This window comes from Panulirus ornatus, chromosome 42 (assembly GCF_036320965.1).
Source record: "Panulirus ornatus isolate Po-2019 chromosome 42, ASM3632096v1, whole genome shotgun sequence".
NCBI classification, from domain to species: domain Eukaryota; kingdom Metazoa; phylum Arthropoda; class Malacostraca; order Decapoda; family Palinuridae; genus Panulirus; species Panulirus ornatus.
The window spans coordinates 19,551,398-19,578,175 of record NC_092265.1 but is presented as its reverse complement, the minus strand read 5'-3'; the positions used below and the strand labels follow the sequence as shown (position 1 = coordinate 19,578,175).

Below are 26,778 nucleotides of genomic sequence, written 5' to 3'. Positions count from 1 at the left end.
TGAAGAAACATATATATTTTCACTAAATCCTCCTCTTCACTGCATTCCCATCTTCACTACATAGTTCTAACACAACATCTTGACTACACCATTGTATGACCACATTATCATATCATTTGTGTTCTTATCTTCACCACAGCCTCGACAAAATTGATGTTTTCTTTACACATCAGGGTAGATGGCCATCTTTATGATGGCAGAGAACACACATAACATATTAAGCCACTTATCTTTAGTCACTTTAATCTAATTTGTGCTGATAAAAACGAATTATAATGACAATCCTTGTGTTCTGTGATGGGACATTGTACGGGTGAAGGAACTGTTGTCAGGCACATGTATTAAACTATTGAGAAATGAACTTAACTGTATTAAAGTATTGACTTCACTATATTAGACTTCTCTATATTTAGCTATGCTAGGATATGATCAGTTCCCAGGTTATATAAGGGCGGGAGCCGGGACCGAGAGCATCATTTGAGCTGTGACCTCTGTCGAGTGAACATCTCTGCTCCGCCTTGCAAGCTCCCTCAACCTTTCCTCGAACACTTCAATATAATAATGTTCACCAAGGAGGTAGGACGATCCTCCTTTGTCCAGGAGATGGAATTTGAATATGTCCATGTATTTGACATGGGCTATGGCTGTGTGGACATGGAGGTGGAATACCCAGACGTGGAAGTGATGGATGGAGTGGAATTTGGCTATGTGGATATGGAGGTGGAATACCCAGACGTTGAAGAGATGGATGGAGTGGAATTGGTGGAATACCCGGACGTGGAAGTCATGGATGGAGTGGAATTTGGCTGTGTGGATATGGTGGTGGAATACCCAGAAGTGGAATTGGAGGAAATGGAATATGGGTGAAGCTAGTATGAACGCCATATGGATTTGTTGAAGGTTGACCTCGTAATGTGTTGACGTAAAATAGGTCAACCACTGTGACCATGTGGCGGGAGGGCCACATCCACCAACCACGAAGCGAGCCCCACCACGGAGAAGTATCCTGGCTGCATCCACGTACGAGAACCACCGCGGGATTGCCGTCATCCAGTACCCCTGCTATGCCTCCTACAAGAAGGCACTTCTTGCCAACGTGACACCACTTTCCGTCAACGGTTGCTGTGCAAAAGTGAAACCTCACCGTCCCACTGATGCTGACCAAGTGACCTCGCCCACTCAAGTGGCACTGCAGCCCACACGCCCTACCAGACACACCATCCATGAGGAAATGCAGCCCACCCCACTTGTCAGGCCCACCATTCAAGACCGACTTGGTCCCCCAACACACGTCACACGGGCGTTAAAAGGCGTGTCGAGAAGACACACGCTCCCCGTGCCAAAAGATTCAGTTGGTGAGGAACCTGAGTTCTTTCTTCCTGCTGGTGCTGCAGGAGAACACGGCCCTAGAGGGGACACTAGAGGTGTGTTTGTGTTTGTGTTTGGGTTATCACTGAGGAACCAACACCAAGACAACTTTAGCTTCGCCCCGACAAGGATTACGTTAATCTGGCGGAAGTCTGGCTTTCTCTCAGTAGTGGATGACACATAATATCTACATAGGGACGTTGAAAAACAAAGAAAAAAAAATGGGAGCATTATCCCGCCCCAAAAAAATACGTAAATTCACGGGGATAATTTCCTTCGTCTTCAAAGAAAAAATGAAACTCTTCCGACGCTACCGTGCCTTCCATAAAGTAACCCTCAAAGAAATCACTTTCTACACAATGTGCAAGGAGTCGGTTAGCCAATCTTCATATGGCCGGGGCTATTGTTCCCTCTGATTGATTCATTTTTCAAGATTAAGGAAAGTTATAATAAAAATATTGTATTGAGTTTCTCCGTTGGCGTCAGGGTAAACACCCATCCCCCCCGAAGCTTGGTTACCTTTCCGTGGTGGGGGGGACTTCATGGATTGGGCAGTAGCAACCAGCGTTGGTTGCTTCTGTTCAATCCATGAACGAAAAACCAAGCATCTTGAACGTAATTGTCGTATAAATTCACTTGGTGTCAAAACTGACGCGAAAGCGGTTGTCTCAATTTTGTCAGAAATGTTTGTGAGTTTCGGCCTGATGGCGGGAGTCGGTTTGGCGCTGTGGTCATGAGGGAATACGAAGAAGATTGGCAACCGTTCTAGAAGTAGCTACAGTGAGGCCCAGCAACTGTCCCTAATACTGTGGAAGGCACTCATGTAAGGTGTGCAGTGAGGCGCAGCAGTAACAAGGGAAATGGACAACCAAAACAGCAATCTTGATCATCAGGAGGCTATCCAGTGCTCAGAGTAGATAAGGACGATTATTGTATGGCTTCGCTGAGAGGATGAAAATCTTAGCCGTGAAAATCAACAAGTAAAATAGCTAGTAGTTAGTGGTAGTGAAGTGGAATTACCGTATTTCTGTGGTCTTAATAGTAAAACGAAACATTTCGTTTTCTCTTTCAATCTAGAGGTGTTGTAGACCACCATCCTTAAGGTATTAAGGTAATGGTAATTACAGGGTTATAAACTCAGCAAATTTGTGATGGAAAGTGCAGGAAATGTGGTAATGTATATAATATAAATTATATATAGTTGTATAATAGATGTGTAATAAAATTTTGTCTTTTCTGTTCCCGTTCATTAATTCAAATACAGGTAAGTTTTCTCTCTAACGAGGTGGGATAAGCTACGTGCACTCGGCTTGTAAATGTGGTGACTTTCCCTTCATTACCACAATGGTATGCTGAACTGAAGATGTAGAATTCCGTAGACGAAACTAAGATAAGAAATCAATCTACATCCAAAATTGAACGTATGCATCTTTGGATGGACATAAAACAAACGGACAGAAGGGCACACTGGAGCAAATGGATTTCAATATCACCACTTAAAGTAGGCCTTTCAAGGAGTTGTGGCTTTAAAACAAACTTTTTCTAGCCAAGGTTTAGTTAGCACCTAAACTAATCCCCACGACCTAACCTTAAGAAATATTTTCAGAAGGTACTGTCTGAACATATTTCTAAGGTAAGGTCATTTAGGTTTGGTTTAGATGCTACCCTAACCTAGGCTAGAAAAAGCTTCCTTTGCTTCAGAGCCCCAACTACGTAGACGGGCTACTGTTGATATTAAACAGTAACAGAAAGGTGATAAAACTGAGATGAAATGAATAAAAATATAGAATGGGTCAGTTGAAAGTTGAAGTATTTGCTAAATACAGTTTTTGACTGATCCAAATGCATCATAAGGTCAGTCACTTAAATCACAATGTTGAATATCATTTTAATTGTTGGAACTAGTTACAGGAAGTAAAAATGTTAAGCTCAAAGGGATGCCATTACAATAACATCATATACCTGTATAGGATCTCTTAAACTTCTTTTCCCTAAAGCTGAATGGATTTACGTCGCTTAATCTGCTCTCTGAATTTGTTTCTCAGACCAGTAATCATCTTTGGAGATTACCTGAGTAATTCCTCCATTCAATGTCTTCCTTTTCAAATTAGTTGACGACCACAGCAGAGCAATATCCAGGCTGGGATGGCTATGTTTTGGGAAGGAGAGAGGTCAGGTTATGCAAGAATGTTAGAAATGGCTTCCATCAGTTTCTACCCTCTAAAATTTTGGGTTATTAGAACTTAGAGATTTATGAGTAAATAATACTGAAAGTTGGTTTAAAGTTGCCTGACCCAACATAACAACACCTTGGTAATGGTGACCTGATGAAGGATACTGAACCTAACCTAACCTATATGAACACATGACTAGTGATTACATGATCAAGGATGCCTTAGCTATCCTAACTTTAACGTTAAGCTCTATCTCACTTTCCTTAACCTTCATTTTAAAGATAACACCAAAAGGGAAAACTCTTTAACATCGACGATAATATATTCTATGTACTCAAGTGATTAAAGTGGGTGGAGCCGTCGAAACATTACTTAGTAAAAATGGGCCTGGATAAGCAACACAAACGTATTAGGCTTTTATGATTTTTTTATTATTTTCTGTTTGATTTTGATGTAGAACAAATTTCATTATTACTTGAAAAAATATTGCCCTCCAGATGTAATTCAATTTACTACTTTCTCAATGGAATAAAAACAGAGGTTTTCACAACTATTCAGTATTTTATCTTTCTTTAATGAGCACCTTTTTTGCACGTATAATCCACTCCTGCCATTTTATTGGTATCTGCACACACACACACACACACACACACTAACACACACACACACACACACACACACACACACACACACACACACACACACACACACACACACATGTATATATATATATATATATATATATATATATATATATATATATATATATATATATATATATATATATATATATATATATATATTATCTATATTTATTTTGCTTTGTCGCTGTCTCCGCGTTTGGGAGGTAGCGCAAGGAAACAGACGAAAGAAATGGCACAACCCACCCCCATACATAATGTACACACACACACGCCCACACACGCAAATATACATACATATACATCTCAATGTACACATATATATACACACACAGACACATACATATATACCCATGCACACAATTCACACTGTCTGCCCCTATTCATTCCCATCGCCACCTCGCCACATATGGAATACCATCCCCGTCCCCCCTCATGTGTGCGAGGTAGCACTAGGAAAAGACAACAAAGGCCCCATTCGTTCACACTTAGTCTCTAGCTGTCACGCAATAATGCCCGAAACCACAGCTCCCTTTCCACATCCAGGCCCCACAGAACTTTTCATGGTTTACCCCAGACGCTTCATATGCCCTGATTCAATCCACTGACAGCACATCAACCCCGGTATACCACATCGATCCAATTCACTCTACTCCTTGCCCGCCTTTCACCCTTCTGCATGTTCAGGCCCCGATCACTCAAAATCTTTTTTACTCCATCTTTCCACCTCCAATTTGGTCTCCCACTTCTCCTCGTTCCCTCCACCTACGACACATATATCCTCTTGGTCAATCTTTCCTCACTCATTCTCTCCATGTGCCCAAACCATTTCAAAACACCCTCTTCTGCTCTCTCAACTACGCTCTTTTTATTTCCACACATCTCTCTTACCCTTACATTACTTACTCGATCAAACCACCTCACACCACACTTTGTCCTCAAACATCTCATTTCCAGCACATCCATCCTCCTGCGCTCAACTCTATCCATAGCCCACGCCTCGCAACCATACAACATTGTTGGAGCCACTATTCCTTCAAACATACCCATTTTTGCTTTCCGAGATAATGTTCTCGACTTCCACACATTCTTCAAGGCTCCCAGGATTTTCGCCCCCTCCCCCACCCTATGATTCACTTCCGCCTCCATGGTTCCATCCGCTGCCAGATCCACTCCCAGATATCTAAAACACTTTACTTCCTCCAGTTTTTCTCCATTCAAACTTACCTCCCAATTGACTTGACCCTCAACCCTACTGTACCTAATAACCTTGCTCTTATTCACATTTACTCTTAACTTTCTTCTTTCACACACTTTACCAAACTCAGTCACCAGCTTCTGCAGTTTCTCACATGAATCAGCCACCAGCGCTGTATCATCAGCGAACAACAACTGACTCACTTCCCAAGCTCTCTCATCCACAACAGACTTCATACTTGCCCCTCTTTCCAAAACTCATGCATTCACCTCCCTAACAACCCTATCCATAAACAAATTAAACAACCATGGAGACATCACACACCCCTGCCGCAAACCTACATTCACTGAGAACCAATCACTTTCCTCTCTTCCTACACGTACACATGCCTTACATCCTCGATAAAAACTTTTCACTGCTTCTAACAACTTGCCTCCCACACCATATATTCTTAATACCTTCCACAGAGCATCTCTATCAACTCTATCATATGCCTTCTCCAGATCCATAAATGCTACATAAAAATCCATTTACTTTTCTAAGTATTTCTCACATACATTCTTCAAAGCAAACACCTGATCCACACATCCTCTACCACTTCTGAAACCACATTGCTCTTCCCCAATCTGATGCTCTGTACATGCCTTCACCCTCTCAATCAATACCCTCCCATATAATTTACCAGGAATACTCAAAAAAATTATACCTCTGTAATTTGAGCACTCACTCTTATCCCCTTTGCCTTTGTACAATGGCACTATGCACGCATTCCGCCAATCTTCAGGCACCTCATCATGAGTCATACATACATTAAATAACCTTACCAATCAGTCAACAATACAGTCACCCCCTTTTTTAACAAATTCCACTGCAATACCATCCAAACCCGCTGCCTTGCCGGCTTTCATCTTCCGCAAAGCTTTTACTACCTCTTCTCTGTTTACCAAATCATTTTCCCTAACCCTCTCACTTTGCACACCACCTCGACCAAAACACCCTATATCTGCCACTCTATCATCAAACACATTCAACAAACCTTCAAAATACTCACTCCATCTCCTTCTCACATCACCACTACTTGTTATCACCTCCCCATTTGCGCCCTTCACTGAAGTTCCCATTTGCTCCCTTGTCTTACGCACTTTATTTACCTCCTTCCAGAACATCTTTTTATTCTCCCTAAAATTTAATGATACTCTCTCACCCCAACTTTCATTTGCCCTCTTTTTCACCTCTTGCACCTTTCTCTTGACCTCCTGTCTCTTTCTTTTATACATCTCCCACTCAATTGCATTTTTTCCCTGCAAAAATCGTCCAAATGCCTCTCTCTTCTCTTTCACTAATAATCTTACTTCTTCATCACACCACTCACTACCCTTTCTAATTAACCCACCTCCCACTCTTCTCATGCCACAAGCATCTTTTGCGCAATCCATCGCTGATTCCCTAAATACATCCCATTCCTCCCCCACTCCCCTTACTTTCATTGTTCTCACCTTTTTCCATTCTGTACTCAGTCTCTCCTGGTACTTCCTCACACAAGTCTCCTTCCCAAGCTCACTTACTCTCACCACCCTCTTCACCCCAACATTGACTCTTCTTTTCTGAAAACCCATACAAATCTTCACCTCAGCCTCCACAAGATAATGATCAGACATCCCTCCAGTTGCACCTCTCAGCACATTAACATCCAAAAGTCTCTTTTTCGCGCGCCTGTCAATTAACACGTAATCCAATAACGCTCTCTGGCCATCTCTCCTACTTACATACGTATACTTATGTATGTCTCGCTTTTTATACCAGGTATTCCCAATCACCAGTCCTTTTTCAGCACATAAATCTACAAGCTCTTCACCATTTCCATTTACAACACCGGACACCCCATGTATACCAATTATTCCCTCAACTGCCACATCACTCACCTTTGCATTCAAATCACCCATCACTATAACCCGGTCTCGTGCATCAAAACCACTAACACATTCATTCAGCTGCTCCCAAAACACTTGCCTCTCATGATCTTTCTTCTCATGCCCAGGTGCATATGCACCAATAATCACCCATCTCTCTCCATCAACTTTCAATTTTACCCATATTAATCGAGAATTTACTTTCTTACATTCTATCACATACTCCCACAGCTCCTGTTTTAGGAGTAGTGCTACTCCTTCCCTTGCTCTTGTCCTCTCACTAACCCCTGACTTTAATCCCAGGACATTCCCAAACCATTCTTCCCCTTTACCATTGAGCTTCGTTTCACTCAGAGCCAAAACATCCAGGTTATATGTATATATATATATATATATATATATATATATATATATATATATATATATATATATATATATATATATATATATATTGTTACGGAACACGTGTGTCTGTGCTCACATGTTCGCGTATATAACGTGTCATTTGTCCTTGAGCACCCCGACCCTTCCCCGAGGCGGGGGGGGGGGGGGGGGGGGAGTAAGTTGTCATCAGCTGCGGAATATTTCGCCACCCGTACTGGACATGTCGCTGCAGGCTTACCAGAGGGAGGGTGATCTACGCAGTTTGTGTAACTGTTCCTCCAACTAATCAGAATGTAACTGAAGCTCATAGCCAATCAAAATGTAAGGTTGTATAGCTAGCAGGGAACGCTTATATACCCATGACACCCGCTGAGTCTCTCTCTTTCTAGCCCAGCGAGGTAAGTGGTCCACCCCTGCTGTAAGTCCTGCTGTGTTGTAAGCCTGTAAGTCCTGCTGTGTTGTAAGCCTGTAAGCCCTGCTGTGTAATAAGCCCATTACCCAAGTGTTGTGCTGTAAGCCCGTTATAATTATCAGTGTAATGTTATCGAAGAACTGCCTTAGAGGAAAGAGAACTCCTGGCTTGAAATCTTATCTGGAATGTTAAGTCACGTACGAATGTTACCTCATGTTTAATGTTAACTCTTATGATCAGTGTTAACGTAATGTTTCATGCTTGATTTATGTGCCTATCTTTGTACACTTGAATTCTTTCATTATAAGTAGATTTAATGTGATGCTGGTCTTTAATTCAATCCCATAACTATTATTGTGTTATCCTGAGTTGTGCAACTTGACAAATCTATAACGTCCTTGCAAGACAAGGAACAGTAGTATTTGTAACATATGTTACTGGCGACCTTGCCTGAATAAGTGTTGAATTCGTAACAATATATATATATATATATATATATATATATATATATATATATATATATATATATATATATAAATATATATATATATATATATATATTCGTGTGTGTGTGTGTGTGTGTGTGCAAATACCAAGTCAATTGGGAGGTAAGTTTGAATGGAGAAAAACTGGAGGAAGTAAAGTGTTTTAGATATCTGGGAGTGGATCTGGCAGCGTATGGAACCATGGAAGCGGAAGTGGATCATAGGGTGGAGGAGGGGGCGAAAATCCTGGGAACCTTGAAGAATGTGCGGAAGTCGAGAACATTATCTCGGAAAGCAAAAATGGGTATGTTTGAAGGAATAGTGGCTCCAACAATGTTGTATGGTTGCGAGGCGTGGGCTTTGGATAGAGTTGTGCGCAGGAGGGTGGATGTGCTGGAAATGAGATGTTTGAGGACAATGTGTGGTGTGAGGTGGTTTGATAGAGTAAGTAATGTAAGGGTAAGAGAGATGTGTGGATATAAAAACAGCGTGGTTGAGAGAGCAGAAGAGGGTGTTTTGAAATGGTTTGGGCACATGGAGAGAATGAGTGAGGAAAGATTGACCAAGAGGATATATGTGTCGGAGGTGGAGGGAACGAGGAGAAGTGGGAGACCAAATTGGAGGTGGAAAGATGGATTGAAAAAGATTTTGAGTGATCGGGGCCTGAACATGCAGGAGGGTGAAAGGAGGGCAAGGAATAGAATGAATTGGATCGATGTGGTATACCGGGGTTGACGTGCTGTCAGTGGATTGAATCAGGGCATGTGAAGCGTCTGGGGTAAACCATGGAAAGTTGTGTGGGGCCTGGATGTGGAAAGGGAGCAGTGGTTTCGGGCATTATTGCATGACAGCTAGAGACTGAGTGTGAGCGAATGGGGCCTTTGTTGTCTTTTTCTGGCGCTGCCTCGCACACATGAGGGGGGAAGGGGATGGTATTCCATGTGTGGCGAGGTGGCGATGGGAATGAATAAAGGCAGACAGTGTGAATTGTGTGCATGGGTATATATGTATGTGTCTGTGTGTGTATATACATGTGTACATTGAGATGCATAGGTATGTATATTTGCGTGTGTGGACGTGTATGTATATACATTGTGTATGGGGGTGGGTTGGGCCATTTCTTTCGTCTGTTTCCTTGCGCTACCTCGCAAACGCGGGAGACAGCGACAAAGAAAAATAATAATAATAAGAAAAAAAAAGAATTATATATATATATATATATATATATATATATATATATATATATATATATATATATATATATATTCCTATGAGTCCACGGGGAAAATGAAACACGAAAAGTTCCCAAGTGCACTTTCGTGTAATAATGACAATGTGTGGTGTGAGGTGGTTTGATCGAGTAAGTAATGTAAGGGTAAGAGAGTAACGCCATCTCAGTTGTTAACTCTAACTCTACTACCAAGAGAAATATCATTGAATCTTCTATTATCAAATACACAAAGAATTATAATCCTAATATTAGTGATGGTCTGTACAAATTAGATAACTTTATTGTTGATAAGATTTGTAAAATGATAAGTTTATGAACGGTCGTTGTATGTTTTGGACAATCACATGTTTACCAAATGGCGTCCTAGCTTCGTCTCTTCGATGTATATCAACTGACTGTTATATTCCTCTCTTGTGTCTCCCCTGATGATGTGATTATTACACGAAATTGCACTTGGGAACTTTTCGTGTTTCATTTTCCCCGGGGACTCATAGGAATATCTTGATCACGCCCAAAATTGTGATCCTTTCCAACATATATATATATATATATATATATATATATATATATATATATATATATATATATATTATCCCTGGGGATAGGGGAGAAATAATACTTCCCACGTATTCCCTGCGTGTCGTAGAAGGCGACTAAAAGGGGAGGGAGCGGGGGGCTGGAAATCCTCCCCTCTTGTTTTTTTTTTTTAATTTTCCAGAAGAAGGAACAGAGAAGGGGGCCAGGTGAGGATATTCCCGCAGAGGCCCAGTCCTCTGTTCTTAACGCTACCTTGCTAACGCGGGAAATGGCCAATAGTTTGAACGAAAGAAGAAAAAAAAAAAAAAATATATATATATATATATATATATATATATATATATATATATATATATATATATATATATATATGTATATATATATATATATATATATATATATATATATATATATATATATATATATATATATATATATATTTTCTTTTAAACTATTCGCTATTTCTTGCGTTAGCGAGGTAGCGTTAAGAACAGAGGACTGGGCCTTTTTTGGAATATCCTCACCTGGCCCCCTCTGTTCCTTCTTTGGAAAATTAAGAAAAAAAAAAAAAAACTAGAGGGGAGGATGTGGAAAGGGAGATGTGGTTTCGGGCATTATTGCATGACAGCTGGAGATTGAGTGTGAGCGAATGGGGCCTTTGTTGTCTTTTCCTGGCGCTGCCTCGCACACATGAGGGGGGAGGGTGTTGTTATTCCATGTGTGGCGGGGTGGCTATGGGGGTGAGTAGGGGCAGACAGTGTGAATTGTGTGCATGTATGTATATATGTGTGTCTGTGTATGTATACATGTGTGTACGTTGGGATGTGTGGGCGTGTATGTTTGCGTGTGTGGACGTGTGTGTGTGTGCATGTGTGTGGGGGCGGGTTGGGCCATTTCTTTCGTCTGTTTACTTGCGTTACCTCGCAGGCGCGGGAGACAGCGACAAAGCAAAATTAAAATATAATGAAATATATATATATATATATATATATATATATATATATATATATATATATATATATATATATATATATATATATATATATATATATATATATATATATATATATATCCTCTAAAAAGAATTCATATTGATTCATAAGGAATATTTCTAAGAAAAACCTCGATAATTTCTTAATTAGTGTTTATCACAGTAAAGTAAACATGTCTATTTTTCAAAGTATACTTAATGGATCTTACTAAAGTTTTGAAGAATATAAACTTATAACTTGTTTAAGACTTTCTAAACCTGGTGCGAATAATAACTACATCACTTTTCTATAGACAATATCGTTTTAATGCGTAAAACCCGGATAAAAAGCTTGTGATATAAAATCTGATGGTTTATGTTTGGGTTGTTGAAGATGTTACTGATTTCTACATGTAAAACATTTATGTTATTTGCAAAATAGAAATCTTTATGTTAGATATGTTAATTCTACCGGTTTCACGTTACATACATTTCTGTACCCTGTGCTCCAGAAAAGTTATGGGATTTTATTCATTCTCGTATAAGATAATCATTTTAGATAAAATATTTCGTATATATTCAATATGAATCCACAAGGAAAATACACTTTTACTATCTGCATTCTATAATTAGTCATAGATTTTTAGATACAGTAAATGTATAATACATTACTTAGGGAGTAAATCCTTCGTCCATCACAATATACCGTAAGAGTGTCTAAGGCTCACCCTAGCTGGGGTTTACATTGTTGAACAACGTAATGCTTTTTGGTCGGTTTAGGTTTCTTAATTGTTGACTACAGGGACGAGTTTATAAGGAAGTGAGGAATTTGGGAAGGGTTTATTGATGGGTGCCGGGAGTGTGGTGGTGATGATGAAGGATCAGAGAAAATATATTATGTCAGAGGTCAATAGATCCTGGTGCTCGACCCAGAACCTTGACTAATCGTCTATAAGAAAGTGGTTGTTTATGTTTGGCCAAGTCCCAGCTTGGCAGGGGCTCTGGTCTTATGACACACTGTTATCTGGCTTTATTTGTCATGTAAAGTTTTTTCATAGGTTGGATTGATGAGAACATTAAAGAATTAGAATTTCATCTAAACACATTCTAATGGAATGTATACCTACTACGTAAATTTTGAATTGATTGTATGAGCTCTATAATTCTTGTAATGGAAAACTAGTTGTCTTAATTTGTAATTGACTCCTAAAAAGAAGAAAAGGATGAATGACTTAGAGTAAGCGCCTTAGATTTGATAAATCTTTCAAGAAACAATTCTCTTCATTTTTTCATAATTTAGCCAACAGTGGTTTGTGTCAGTATAGCAAGTCAAGCATTACTCCACCGTACAACAACTACAACATGGCTTGTGTCAGTGTGTCTGTCCCTCAGTATAGCAAGTCAAGCATTACTCCACCGTACAACAACTACAACATGGCTTGTGTCAGTGTGTCTGTCCCTCAGTATAGCAAGTCAAGCATTACTCCACCGTACAACAACTACAACATGGCTTGTGTCAGTGTATCTGTCCCTCAGTATAGCAAGTCAAGCATTACTCCACCGTACAACAACTACAACATGGCTTGTGTCAGTGTGTCTGTCCCTCAGTATAGCAAGTCAAGCATTACTCCACCGTACAACAACTACAACATGGCTTGTGTCAGTGTGTCTGTCCCTCAGTATAGCAAGTCAAGCATTACTCCACCGTACAACAACTACAACATGGCTTGTGTCAGTGTGTCTGTCCCTCAGTATAGCAAGTCAAGCATTACTCCACCGTACAACAACTACAAGGTCACAAATGAGGGGACAAATAACATATAGGTTGGCTCACGGAAAATGCCTAATGAGCTGAGGAAAAGGAAGGACATTACATACACTGGCTTTATCAGTGAATCATTTTGTGATGGTTGTGAAATATTGGTCATGTGTAGAAGATGGTCCTTGTGCATGAATCATGCTATATATTAGTTTCACAATATGTTATAATGGTGTCTTTACCTGGTGAACTGATATGTGATATAATGAATGTGATCTGTCTTGTTCTGTACTTCTCTTTAAAAACATCAACTTTAGATTTATATCAAATTTTTCCTACACGCGATGAAATCGTGTTTACGAGTTAAACAGAACTTTATGACATTGCAGGAAGATCTTAACAGGGTATCGTTGTACAGTGTACAATGGCCAGTGATATTCACCGTAGACATATGCAACATGTTTACACTATGTACACATAGCAGGCAAACTACAGTATCATCTTAAGATGTGGAAATAAAACTATCAAGGCTGGAGAAGGATTTAGGTGTCATCATTAGTAGAGATGTAAAGCCAAGACAACAGTGTATTAATGTACGTAATAAGACTAACAGGCAACTTGGTGTCATGTGTTAGTAGCAAGAATGAACAGGTAATATTACAGCTATAGTTAGTCACACACCACTTACATTATGACCTACAATATTGATCACTGTATTAGAGTGTACAAACATTTCTCCACGATTATTGAGCGAAGATTACAACATTGATAGCAAGCCTCAGAATCCTCCCTTATGATGAAGATAACAAGACTTGTAATGGGCGATATGATAGAGGTTTACAACACCAGGTATGTTTACTGATGATGATGAAGCTACATCTTACTTACATTGTGGTTGTATACACAGCTTCTCTCCTTCTCTTACCTGGATTTATCACAGTGGATGAATATCCCACTGAGTTCCATCTTGTCTTTAAGTTTCCTGGCTTGCCTCTGTGTGTGTGTGTGTGTGTGTGTGTGTGTGTATGTGTGTGTGTGTGTGTGTGTGTGTGTGTGTGTACAAGTAACTAAAAGACACGATACATACACATAAGGTTAAGAAAACGGGCAAAACACATAACAGTCACAAAAGATGAGCTCACACACACACACACACACACACAGAGCGGCGCCAGGCTGGAGGCGGGGCATCGTGACGTCACAGGCAAGTCCCTCCCCCCGCCAGATCCAAACATGTGTTGTGTCTGGTGATGGCGGTTCAAGATTTCCCACATTTATATTGATCTTTACATTATCATCCACTCCCAAAGTCACCTGGCATTCTTGTGTTTCAACAACAGACGTGATATATGCAACACCAGGCAAACATTGTACCATTATCTGATAGGTTAATTGGTGCAGAATCAAGAACCAGTGAATTTCATCGCCGCCATAAGTAAGTAAGGAAGGTGACTTTAATGATGATAAATACGACCTGGTATGGCTGTGTCTACACACTACCGCCATCTGGTCAACCTGGTACGTACGAACCTTAACCTTAAAGTGGCCCACGTAAACGCGAACTTAAAATCTATCCATTTAACTGTCATTCATTAATTAGCATTTAAACACCATCTTTTAAACGTAAACCTTCCACTTGCATTATATTAACAAGTACTCTAAGATACGTCATATAAACACAAGGTTTAAAGCTGAAACTCGAACTTTTAAGTCCGTCAATTTAACACCTACTTTAGAATTAGCAAAAAAATGCGAATTTTTAACTCCGCCAAAAAGCAGCTTGTGTATGGAATGCTTCATTTAACTGAACATTTTTAAAGTCAGTTAAATTAATAGTATCCTTTGATGTTCATCATTAAAACATAAACCTATGAACTCTGTCTCTAGAACTAAGCACAAACTTTTACGTTCCATCATAGGAAAGGAAACCTGCAAAATCTATCAAAATTCGTCACATAACGCGAACTTTTCAACCCTTCCATTTACCTGGGCCACTCTTCCCTGGCTGCCATTCATTTTTTGTCCTTTTAAACTGTGACTTTATTACACTTTCATTCATTCATCATGACTTTATTACACTTTCATTCATTCATCATGACTTTATGACACTTTCATTCATTCATCATGACTTTATGACACTTTCATTCATTCATCATGACTTTATTACACTTTCATTCATTCATCATGACTTTATTACACTTTCATTCATTCATCATGACTTTATTACACTTTCATTCATTCATCATGACTTTATTACACTTTCATTCATTCATCATGACTTTATTACACTTTCATTCATCATTCATCAACTAGTTCGTCTCACTGATATTCCATTCATAAACTTCATTTGTGCATCTCATAGTTTGACCGCCATGTTGCATGTTTCCTTAAGTTTTATAATTCTTTGTGTATTTAATAATAGAAGATTCAGTGATATTTCTCGTGGTACTGGAGTTAGAGTTAATAACTGAGATGGCATTATAATCTCTAACTCCAGTACCACGAGAAATATCATTGAATCTTCTATCATTAAATGCACAAAGAATTATAATCTTGATATAAGTGATTGTCTATACAAATTGCATAAATTTAGTGTTGATAAAATTTGTAAGGAATTCATCTTGTCCACATAATTAGTTTATGATACGCTTGTTGTCTGTCTCGGACAATCACATGTTTACCAAATGGCGTACTAGCTACGTCTCTTCGTTGTATGTCAACTGTTTGTTATATTTCTCTCTTGTGTCTCCCCTGATGATGTGGTTATTACATGAAAGTGCACTTGGGAACTTGTCATGTTTCATTTTCCCCGTGGACTCATAGGAATATACTTGATCACGCGCAAAATTGTGATCCTTTCCAATATATATATATATATATATATATATATATATATATATATATATATATATATATATATATATATATATATATATATATATATATATATATATATATATATATATATATATATATGTGTGTATATATCCTTCAGTATGTTTACTTTCGATAATGAGGAACCGAAGAATAAGCCAAGCAAGTAAATTTCGTCAAAGACATCTCTCTTTTCTAAACGCTGCCTAGCAAAGATTTTCATTAATTCAAATTGAAGAAACAGACGTATTTTTCTATTGTCTGGTTAGCTCAGTGGTAGAGCGTGAGTCTGACACACTCAAGGTCGTGGGTTCGAGACCCACACCAGACATATTTTTTGTCTTTTTCTTTTTTCATTTTGTCCGCATCACATGTGTGCAACATTCAGTATGTTCGTCCAACGTTATAGTGAAGATCTTCACAATAAATTGGGGTTTTCGACCTTATCTGAAAGGGTCAGGTCCACCAAGACGTCCTTGAAATCTTCCAGAAGCTTCTGGCGATCCTCCTCCAACTGCTGGGCACATCAGAGTTAACATGGGCCGGACATCGGTTGTGGAACAACTTAATCTGCTTCCGGTAGTTAGCAGGGATGATAATGAGGGCTCTGACCTCATACCAGGTCAGCTTAGTTCCAGTCTATTACTTAGTTCCAGTCTATTGCTTAGTTCCAGTCTATTGCAACGACAATAAAAAAGTAAAACTCATTTCTTCGTGGAAAATTGAGAGGAGAACACGACAGCAACATGGAGAATTACCCTGTGGTTATTTTGCCGGCTAGTTGGCAACGGTCGGTCAAACACTATTTTGCCGTGGTAATCTCAGTACTTCAAATAATACTATGTCACAAAATATATTCTTGGGGGTGTAGCTCAGTGGTAGAGCACTCGCTTGGCATGCGAGAGGACCCGGGTTCAAACCCCGGCGCTTCCATTTTTGTTATTTGGGAAATTCATTGTTTTCAGTGTTTTATATATATATATATATATATATATATATATATATATATATATATATATATATATATATATATATATATATATATCGTCCGATCAGGGAAGTTAAGCAACGTTGGGTCTGGTTAGTACTTGGATGGGTGACCGTCTGGGAACACCAGATGCTGTTATCCCTGGGGATAGGGAAAAAAGAATACTTGCCTCGTATTCCCTGTGTGTCGTACAAGGCGACTAAAAGGGGAGGGAGCGGGAGGCTGGAAATCCTTCCCTCTCATTTTCAATTTTCCAAAAGACGGAACAGAGAAGATATAAAGATATTGTAAAGATGTAACTAATATAAGATATAAGAATGGATGGAAGATACGGATGTAGCCGACACAAGGAGTAATGAAGATAAAGGTGCAATGAAAGTTATTCTGTAGTGAAGATAAATACATATGTTGAGATTTTGTATTGAACATCAAGAAGTAATGATAATGATGAGAGTGTAGTGACGATGAGGGTTTAGTTAGGGAGTGGTGACAATTGCCTTTACAATGATAATAAGGAGGTAACACAATGAGGAACACAAACTCTCCAAAGCTACGTTCAAGTCAGACTTTGAACTAAGTTCGGTAAACAGAAGGATGATGTTAAGATGAGAGTGTAGCGAGGAAGAGAATAGTGATGATAAGGATATCGTCAAGATAGGTTGTGGTGAAGATACGAATGCAGTGAAGATACGAATGTAGTAGAGATAAGGGATATCAAAGAGTAAAGTTTATTCAAAATGATTATGTAGTGAAGATAAGAACAACTTTTAGTGAACATCAGGGAGTACGATGATGATGGTATGGTAAAAATAACGGTGTAGTGAAGAAGAGGGTATAGCGAAGATATAATTTAGTGAGAATAAGTTAGTAGTGAAGATACACTTTAGTGAATATGAGGTTGTAGTGAACTCAACCTCATTGATCTGATCCCCCAAATCCTCCAAACTACGTTCAAGGGCGGATCCAAAGCCGACCGAAAAGGCTATTTCTCTGTGTATTATTAGTGGTGGTGGTGTGTGTAGGTGTGTGTAATCATATATTTGCCCTCGTGGGGCCCCGTGTAAGTACGTTGTTTGTGTGAGCGGGTAAAATCTAAAGCCTTCCTTGAAACCAGCTTAGTCAAGATAAGGTCATATGAAGATGAGGTTGTAGTGAAGATCATGATAAGCCTAAGGGCTTGAACGTACATTTTAGGTCAAAGGCATCACCAGTACACCCTGGCCAGCATTAAAGTTTATCCGTACACAGACACACACACACACACACATAAGTATATATATATATATATATATATATATATATATATATATATATATATATATATATATATATATATATATATATATATATATATATATATATATACTTACACTATGCCAGAAGCGTTAACTAAATCTCGTTTGGTGAAATCGTGTTTCCTCACATTAGATGTTATCCCAGATTTCCTAAATTCTTCTCTTTGGTCTTTCATTTTCTATGTTTTCCACTTGTCTTTCTTCAGTCGAAGTGATTTACCGTTCATGTTTTAGATTAAACTATATTTGTCTATTTACCAATTTCCTCTCCCATCTCATCATGACGCTTCTTATTGTTCTTTGATTTGAATCCTCAGTTTTCACCTCTCCTTCAACGTGATAACCTCTGAATCTGTGAGTGTGTAATGACCTATTTTTACTGTGTGAGGAGAGAGTTCTACACTCGCGAGGCCAAATATCTAGAACATTCCGTACTATTATACAACTTGTAAGATTTATATATGGTATCTGCCTTAACCATGACCTCATTCTTCTTATTCCATTCATCAACCACTCTTATATAAACTTTAAAATTACTTCTCTGAATATATTTGAACAATATTGTCCTAATTTTATGCTATGTTCTCTAGGTTTGTGTGTGTGTGTGTGTGTGTGTGTGTGTGTGTGTGTGTGTGTGTGTGTGCGTATTCTCAGAAAGTAACTGTGTACTATTCAACAAGGATTTCCCAAAAGCCATTTACCTCATATCCTTTTATTTCGATGCTTGAAAATGGCTAAATTTTCGTCAAAGTGTTTTTTGTCTTATTAGTATTTATAATGATTTATTGATTCAAAAAGTATTGGTATTTCGAAACTATTTAGATCCTTCAACATCTCTAGCCATCTTCACTACACTCTCAACACCATTGGCCATCTTGAATATTTCTTCGACACCTCTAGATTTCATCAAATAATGATCGCAACAAAACTAAATGAATCCGTCTACATATCCGGATTTGTATGGGATTTAATCTGGATAGATCTGGTTATGTGACGTCACATAACCTAGGGGTATATAAGGCCGGCGACGAGAGAAGTGTAATCATTTGAGGATGGGACTCCGTACCGACAACATCTCCCCTCACTCTCTCCGGCAAGAAGAAAATTTGGTAAGTGCACCTCAGGCCGGAATCAAAATGAGCGTTCCAGTTGTAAAGTTGACCCAGAAGGATGTAAATGACCTGGTGGTCATGAGAGAGGTGGGTCGGGGAGGCAACGCCAAGATTGAAACGGTGTTGTTCCGTGGATCGTGTTGCGTCATCAAAACCCTTCTCGACGGTGTGAGTTCGAAAAGTCTTATGGATGAAGCCGACATTCACAGGAGACTGGCTGGGGCTGGAGGAGCCCCTCTCCTTCGAGCAGTGTGCCGCAATCCCCCACTGATCATCTTAAGCCACACTGGCCAGCCTTATGATAAGTTCATGAGAACATGTCGGTCGGACGAGGAACTGGTCGAGTCCGCCATCATGGTCGCTCGTCGGCTGATGGAAATCCATAAGAAAAACATTGTCCATAATGACGTCAAGGTCGAGAATGTGACCGTGACGATGGGTGACAAGCCAGAGTTTCACATCATCGACTTCGGCTTGAGCGTTAAGAAGGGAAGCTGCGTTGAGTACAATGTTCCTGACCTGTGGTTGGCCCCTGAGGTCAGGGAGCGCAAGCCGGTCTCCCCAGCCAGTGACGTCTTCTCTTTCGGGCATCTAATGAGGCACGTGTCCATCCTGGTCAGGAAGCAGGGTGTGCGGGAAAGCCTCCAGGATCTTTACCAAACAGCGACCCACAGCGACCCCTCAGAGAGACCAGCTCTGCCACTTATTATTGGTGAGCTGAAGAAGGTGATGAGGTCAGTCCGCCGGAGGCGTACCAGAGGAAGGGGCCAACGGAACCAGAGGAAGGGCAGGAAATGAGGTGCCCTTCCTCAACTATCTACCTCACAATAACAACTTTGTTTTAGAGGAAATTTTACTTGTAATATAATGGGAAAGAACTTTGTTTTAGAGGAAATTATTATCTTTACATAGCTTAAAGCGGGATAGACCTTTATTTTAGAGGAAATTAAAATATTTATTTAAAACGGGAAAAAATTATGGAACTCGACATGCAACCACCTCCTCGTGGTGAGTTCTGGGTGATAAGAGATCAAACATCTCTTATCAGCTAAGAGTTGCATACAAACGTATTTCCTGATAAGTAAAAGACAACTGGATAATGTTCTTATGATGTTAAATGTTCTTAGAGTCTGGCTAGTGTTATCTTGGAGGTCTTCTATCCCCTACAGCTCGGGCTGGGCCCAGACTGTATCATGGACAACGATAAATGATCTTAGACTAGCTATAATGGACAGCGATAAATGATCTTAGCTTAGTTATCATGGACAGCGATAAATGATAGCCTGACCATCATGGACAGCGATAAATGATCTTAGCCTAGCCGTAATGGGCAACGATAAATAATTCTGAATTTCGTGTTTGACTTGTAAAGTGGGTCGTAGGGTTTGCTGAGCCATAACTTCATCGATTCAATATATATATTTATTTATTATACTTTGTCGGTGTCTCCCGCGTTTGCGAGGTAGCGCAAGGAAACAGACGAAAGAAATGGCCCAACCCCCCCCATACACATGTATATACATACGTCCACACACGCAAATATACATACCTACACAGCTTTCCATGGTTTACCCCAGACGCTTCACATGCCTTGATTCAATCCACTGACAGCACGTCAACCCCGGTATACCACATCGCTCTAATTCACACTATTCCTATATATATATATATATATATATATATATATATATATATATATATATATATATATATATATATATATATATATATATATATATATATATATTTATATATATTTTTTTTTTTTTTTTTTTTTTTTTGCGAGGTCAGTGGGTTTGTCTTGGTGATGGGCATTCGACTGTTACAAAGTTTCCCTTGTTTGTAATTTTGACAATAGTCTCAAGGATTCCGACAGCTCCTGCATGCCACTTTATTGGTTTGTCATTTCTATATTGCGGGTATAAGTACGATACAGTTGAGAAGGTGGAGTAGCAAAGTACTAAAGCAAACAGAGCTAGTGTGTCTAGCCACGTACCGAGCGGAGGATTTGATCTCTCTCTCTCTCTCTCTCTCTCTCTCTCTCTCTATATATATATATATATATATATATATATATATATATATATATATATATATATTTTTTTTTTTTTTGCTTTGTCGCTGTTTCCCGCGTTTGCGAGGTAGCGCAAGGAAACAGACGAAAGAAATGGCCCAACCCGCCCCCATACACATGTATATACATACGTCCACACACGCAAATATACATACCTACACAGCTTTCCATGGTTTACCCCAGACGCTTCACATGCCTTGATTCAATCCACTGACAGCACGTCAACCCCGGTATACCACATCGCTCCAATTCACTCTATTCCTTGCCCTCCTTTCACCCTCCTGCATGTTCAGGCCCCGATCACACAAAATCTTTTTCACTCCATCTTTCCACCTCCAGTTTGGTCTCCCTCTTCTCCTCGTTCCCTCCACCTCCGACACATATATCCTCTTGGTCAATCTTTCCTCACTCATCCTCTCCATGTGCCCAAACCACTTCAAAACACCCTCTTCTGCTCTCTCAACCACGCTCTTTTTATTTCCACACATCTCTCTTACCCTTACGTTACTCACTCGATCAAACCACCTCACACCACACATTGTCCTCAAACATCTCATTTCCAGCACATCCATCCTCCTGCGCACAACTCTATCCATAGCCCACGCCTCGCAACCATACAACATTGTTGGAACCACTATTCCTTCAAACATACCCATTTTTGCTTTCCGAGATAATGTTCTCGACTTCCACACATTCTTCAAGGCCCCCAGAATTTTCGCCCCCTCCCCCACCCTATGATCCACTTCCGCTTCCATGGTTCCCTCCGCTGCCAAATCCACTCCCAGATATGTAAAACACTTCACTTCCTCCAGTTTTTCTCCATTCAAACTCACCTCCCAATTGACTTGACCCTCAACCCTACTGTACCTAATAACCTTGCTCTTATTCACATTTACTCTTAACTTTCTTCTTTCACACACTTTACCAAACTCAGTCACCAGCTTCTGCAGTTTCTCACATGAATCAGCCACCAGCGCTGTATCATCAGCGAACAACAACTGACTCACTTCCCAAGCTCTCTCATCCCCAACAGACTTCATACTTGCCCCTCTTTCCAAAACTCTTGCATTTACCTCCCTAACAACCCCATCCATAAACAAATTAAACAACCATGGAGACATCACACACCCCTGCCGCAAACCTACATTCACTGAGAACCAATCACTTTCCTCTCTACCTACACGTACACATGCCTTACATCCTCGATAAAAACTTTTCACTGCTTCTAACAACTTGCCTCCCACACCATATATTCTTAATACCTTCCACAGAGCATCTCTATCAATTCTATCATATGCCTTCTCCAGATCCATAAATGCTACATACAAATCCATTTGCTTTTCTAAGTATTTCTCACATACATTCTTCAAAGCAAACACCTGATCCACACATCCTCTACCACTTCTGAAACCACACTGCTCTTCCCCAATCTGATGCTCTGTACATGCCTTCACCCTCTCAATCAATATCCTCCCATATAATTTACCAGGAATACTCAACAAGCTTATACCTCTGTAATTTGAGCACTCACTCTTATCCCCTTTGCCTTTGTACAATGGCACTATGCACGCATTCCGCCAATCCTCAGGCACCTCACCATGAGTCATACATACATTAAATAACCTTACCAACCAACTCAACAATACAGTCACCCCCTTTTTTAATAAATTCCACTGCAATACCATCCAAACCTGCTGCCTTGCCGGCTTTCATCTTCCGCAAAGCTTTCACTACCTCTTCTCTGTTTACCAAATCATTTTCCCTAACCCTCTCACTTTGCACACCACCTCGACCAAGACACCCTATATCTGCCACTCTATCATCAAACACATTCAACAAACCTTCAAAATATATATATATATATATATATATATATATATATATATATATATATATATATATATATATATATATATATATATATATATATATATATATATATATATATATATATGATCACGATATTGTTCTTATATCTGTATCATACCAACACTATTCTAAAGTATTTCTACATCTGTTGTTCTCCCATACCTAGGAACTGATATCATCTTATCTTCTTATATTCCAGACATTTGTATCCAAATAAGTGCATCAGCTTCTCTATTCCTTTTTATCATTTCTAAACTATAAAGCCAAAATTCTTTGACTAATTTACATAAAAAAAAGAGTTTATGTTAAGATAATTTTCTCTTACTTACGCATGATGCCACATACTTCATATTCTCCCAAAATATCAGAATTTCGCAATAAAGATATCACTTCTCACTCGAGACTTGCAAACATTAAAATTATGTTGTGCTTTGCTGTGTATGGAAATAATACCAATACACAGTATTAGCTTTGATGAAGATTATATTTATTTCATTTGGTGAAGATTAGGTTAGGTTAGGTTAGGTTTATTTTGCTCAAATCGTTGGCCTCTAGAATTTCCTAAAATGAAATTTAGGCTTAATAATGTTTTTTTGATAATGATTGAATGGCTCATGAGTTAGGAAAATGGGTCATTAAAATAAGACGATGTTACAGAACACAGTTAATATTTAACATTTGTCTTCAGAGGGATTTATTACAATCTTTTTTTTAATAGTGCATACATGGCACTTGCCCTACGCCGTAATGTTAGTTCAATTTCCCTGTTCGAGAGAAATTACCTTGGCTTTTGCTCCCAAGACCTGGCTGCTTGTGTGCCCCCCACCACTTGCTAGACCACGCAATACCCGGCAAGCTGCTGTGTCACATGATTACTGTCTGGCCATTGGCAAGTCAAGGGTAGGCCGTTTGGATAACTTGTTTCTTTCCCTTCACCTCGAAGCTTTCGGAACTCTCTACCCTCTTGTCTTTCCCAATAACTATGACCTGGCAGGTTTTTCACTTCCTCCAAAAGTTTGTCAATACTTTCCAGTCTATTATCTCTTCCGTTCACATTCCCATATCTTAATTAAGACCCGACCTTGATGTTCACTTTTGTTCGTGAATGAATTAGCCGTTAAAAATGATACTAAAGCCCAGTAAAGGCCATCGTAGGTCAAATAAATATAGACAAAGTAGAAATTGATTTCCGTAGGTGTTTGTCTAACTGGCTCTTGCAGGAATACAGGTTATATGAAGAAGGAAACAGAAAAGGAAAAGAATTCCACAGCTTAGGTGTTCCAGGGAAGAAAGAGGCTTCAATAGGCAACCTTAGAGTGACCTGTTCTCCCTGTAGAAGTTGTGGGAAAACAGTAGCCTAACTCGCGCTAACTCGTGACTTTAAGCCATCCTTATTGACTGCTTGCAGGGTAATTTATCATAGATCCACATCGTTATTAGGTTTAGGTATTGGATGATTTTCTTCTGCACTTCAAATGCCTTGTTACGAAAATTGGATATCTTTTGTGCATCATAATTTGGAACATTATATTTCGTGGAAGATATTCCAATAAGGCAGTAGTCAAGGCTATACACTTCAGGAAAATGTGGGTCAGGTGATGCACTTCAATAATGTTAACAGTGCCCATAAAGATCTCAGTTAGTAGGAGATATTGCAGAAGAAAAATAACTCCATTAAGATACATCCTGCTTGGGATTACAGATGTAGTGTCATGTGGTTGTTTCCATCTGGCACCATTATTGTGGTGATCACTCATTGTTGTGACTGATGTACTGCAGTTAAAGTATTAAGCATTAAACTAAGGAATTAAATATCTTCCTTCAAATAATTTCATATCCAAATTAACGCTAAATATATTAGTCCGATTAAATGTATGTCTGTATTTGTGACCTAATTTTGATTTAGTGCAACCTCGTGGAAACTCTTTACATACGAGTGGATATTATAACAATGTTTGATAACACAATAGTACTATATCGACTGTATATAGTCTCTCCACAGACGTCAGCTCCAGCAACACAGAACAAATTGAAATACATTTACCTCCGTCAGGTCTACAACGTAAGAAATTTTCTCTTCGTTATAAAACATCATTTGACCGTGAAGCAGCATTACCCATCAGAATGAATATATTTGTTAAGAAAAGTTACATGATTTCATGAGTATCATTTGACAAAATTATAGAAGTAAGAAAGCCCAAAACTGACACTGGTATGGATACTTTCGTTTTACTTCATTTACTTCATTAATATATACATATTAATTTGAACATGATTTATTGGAAGTCACAGTTTATTATGTTAATGATAACAACAAAAACAGTAAAATAACGGTGATAATAATAATGATAATGATACTGATAATGATAATAATAATAATAATGATAATAATAATAATAATAATAATGATAATAATAATAATGATAATGATAATAATAATGATGATAATAATGATAATGATAATAATGATATTAATGATAATAATAATGATAGTAATAATAATGATTATAATTATGATAATAATGATAATGATAATAATAATAATGAGAATGATAACATTGATAATGATAATAATAATAATAATAATAAGATGAAAGCCGGCAAGGCAGCAGGTTTGGATGGTATTGCAGTGGAATTTATTAAAAAAGGGGGTGACTGTATTGTTGACTGGTTGGTAAGGTTATTTAATGTATGTATGACTCACGGTGAGGTGCCTGAGGATTGGCGGAATGCGTGCATAGTGCCATTGTACAAAGGCAAAGGGGATAAGAGTGAGTGCTCAAATTACAGAGGTATAAGTTTGTTGAGTATTCCTGGTAAATTATATGGGAGGGTATTGATTGAGAGGGAGAAGGCATGTACAGAGCATCAGATTGGGGAAGAGCAGTGTGGTTTCAGAAGTGGTAGAGGATGTGTGGATCAGGTGTTTGCTTTGAAGAATGTATGTGAGAAATACTTAGAAAAGCAAATGGATTTGTATGTAGCATTTATGGATCTGGAGAAGGCATATGATAGAGTTGATAGAGATGCTCTGTGGAAGGTATTAAGAATATATGGTGTGGGAGGAAAGTTGTTAGAAGCAGTGAAAAGTTTTTATCGAGGATGTAAGGCATGTGTACGTGTAGGAAGAGAGGAAAGTGATTGGTTCTCAGTGAATGTAGATTTGCGGCAGGGGTGTGTGATGTCTCCATGGTTGTTTAATTTGTTTATGGATGGGGTTGTTAGGGAGGTGAATGCAAGAGTTTTGGAAAGAGGGGCAAGTATGAAGTCTGTTGGGGATGAGAGAGCTTGGGAAGTGAGTCAGTTGTTGTTCGCTGGTGATACAGCGCTGGTGGCTGATTCATGTGAGAAACTGCAGAAGCTGGTGACTGAGTTTGGTAAAGTGTGTGAAAGAAGAAAGTTAAGAGTAAATGTGAATAAGAGCAAGGTTATTAGGTACAGTAGGGTTGAGGGTCAAGTCAATTGGGAGGTGAGTTTGAATGGAGAAAAACTGGAGG

General features: G+C 39.0%; 1 protein-coding gene and 1 non-coding gene across 2 annotated transcripts in view; one reads left to right on the top strand and one right to left on the bottom strand.

Annotated features, from left to right (window-relative positions):
* Window positions 1-26,778, bottom strand: part of LOC139762050 (uncharacterized) — a 385,663-nt gene that overhangs the window by 99,815 nt on the left and 259,070 nt on the right. The gene's annotated exons all lie outside the window — the stretch shown is intronic.
* On the top strand, window positions 16,203-16,274 carry TRNAV-GAC (transfer RNA valine (anticodon GAC)). The gene has a single exon. It is a non-coding gene; the product is annotated as a tRNA-Val (tRNA).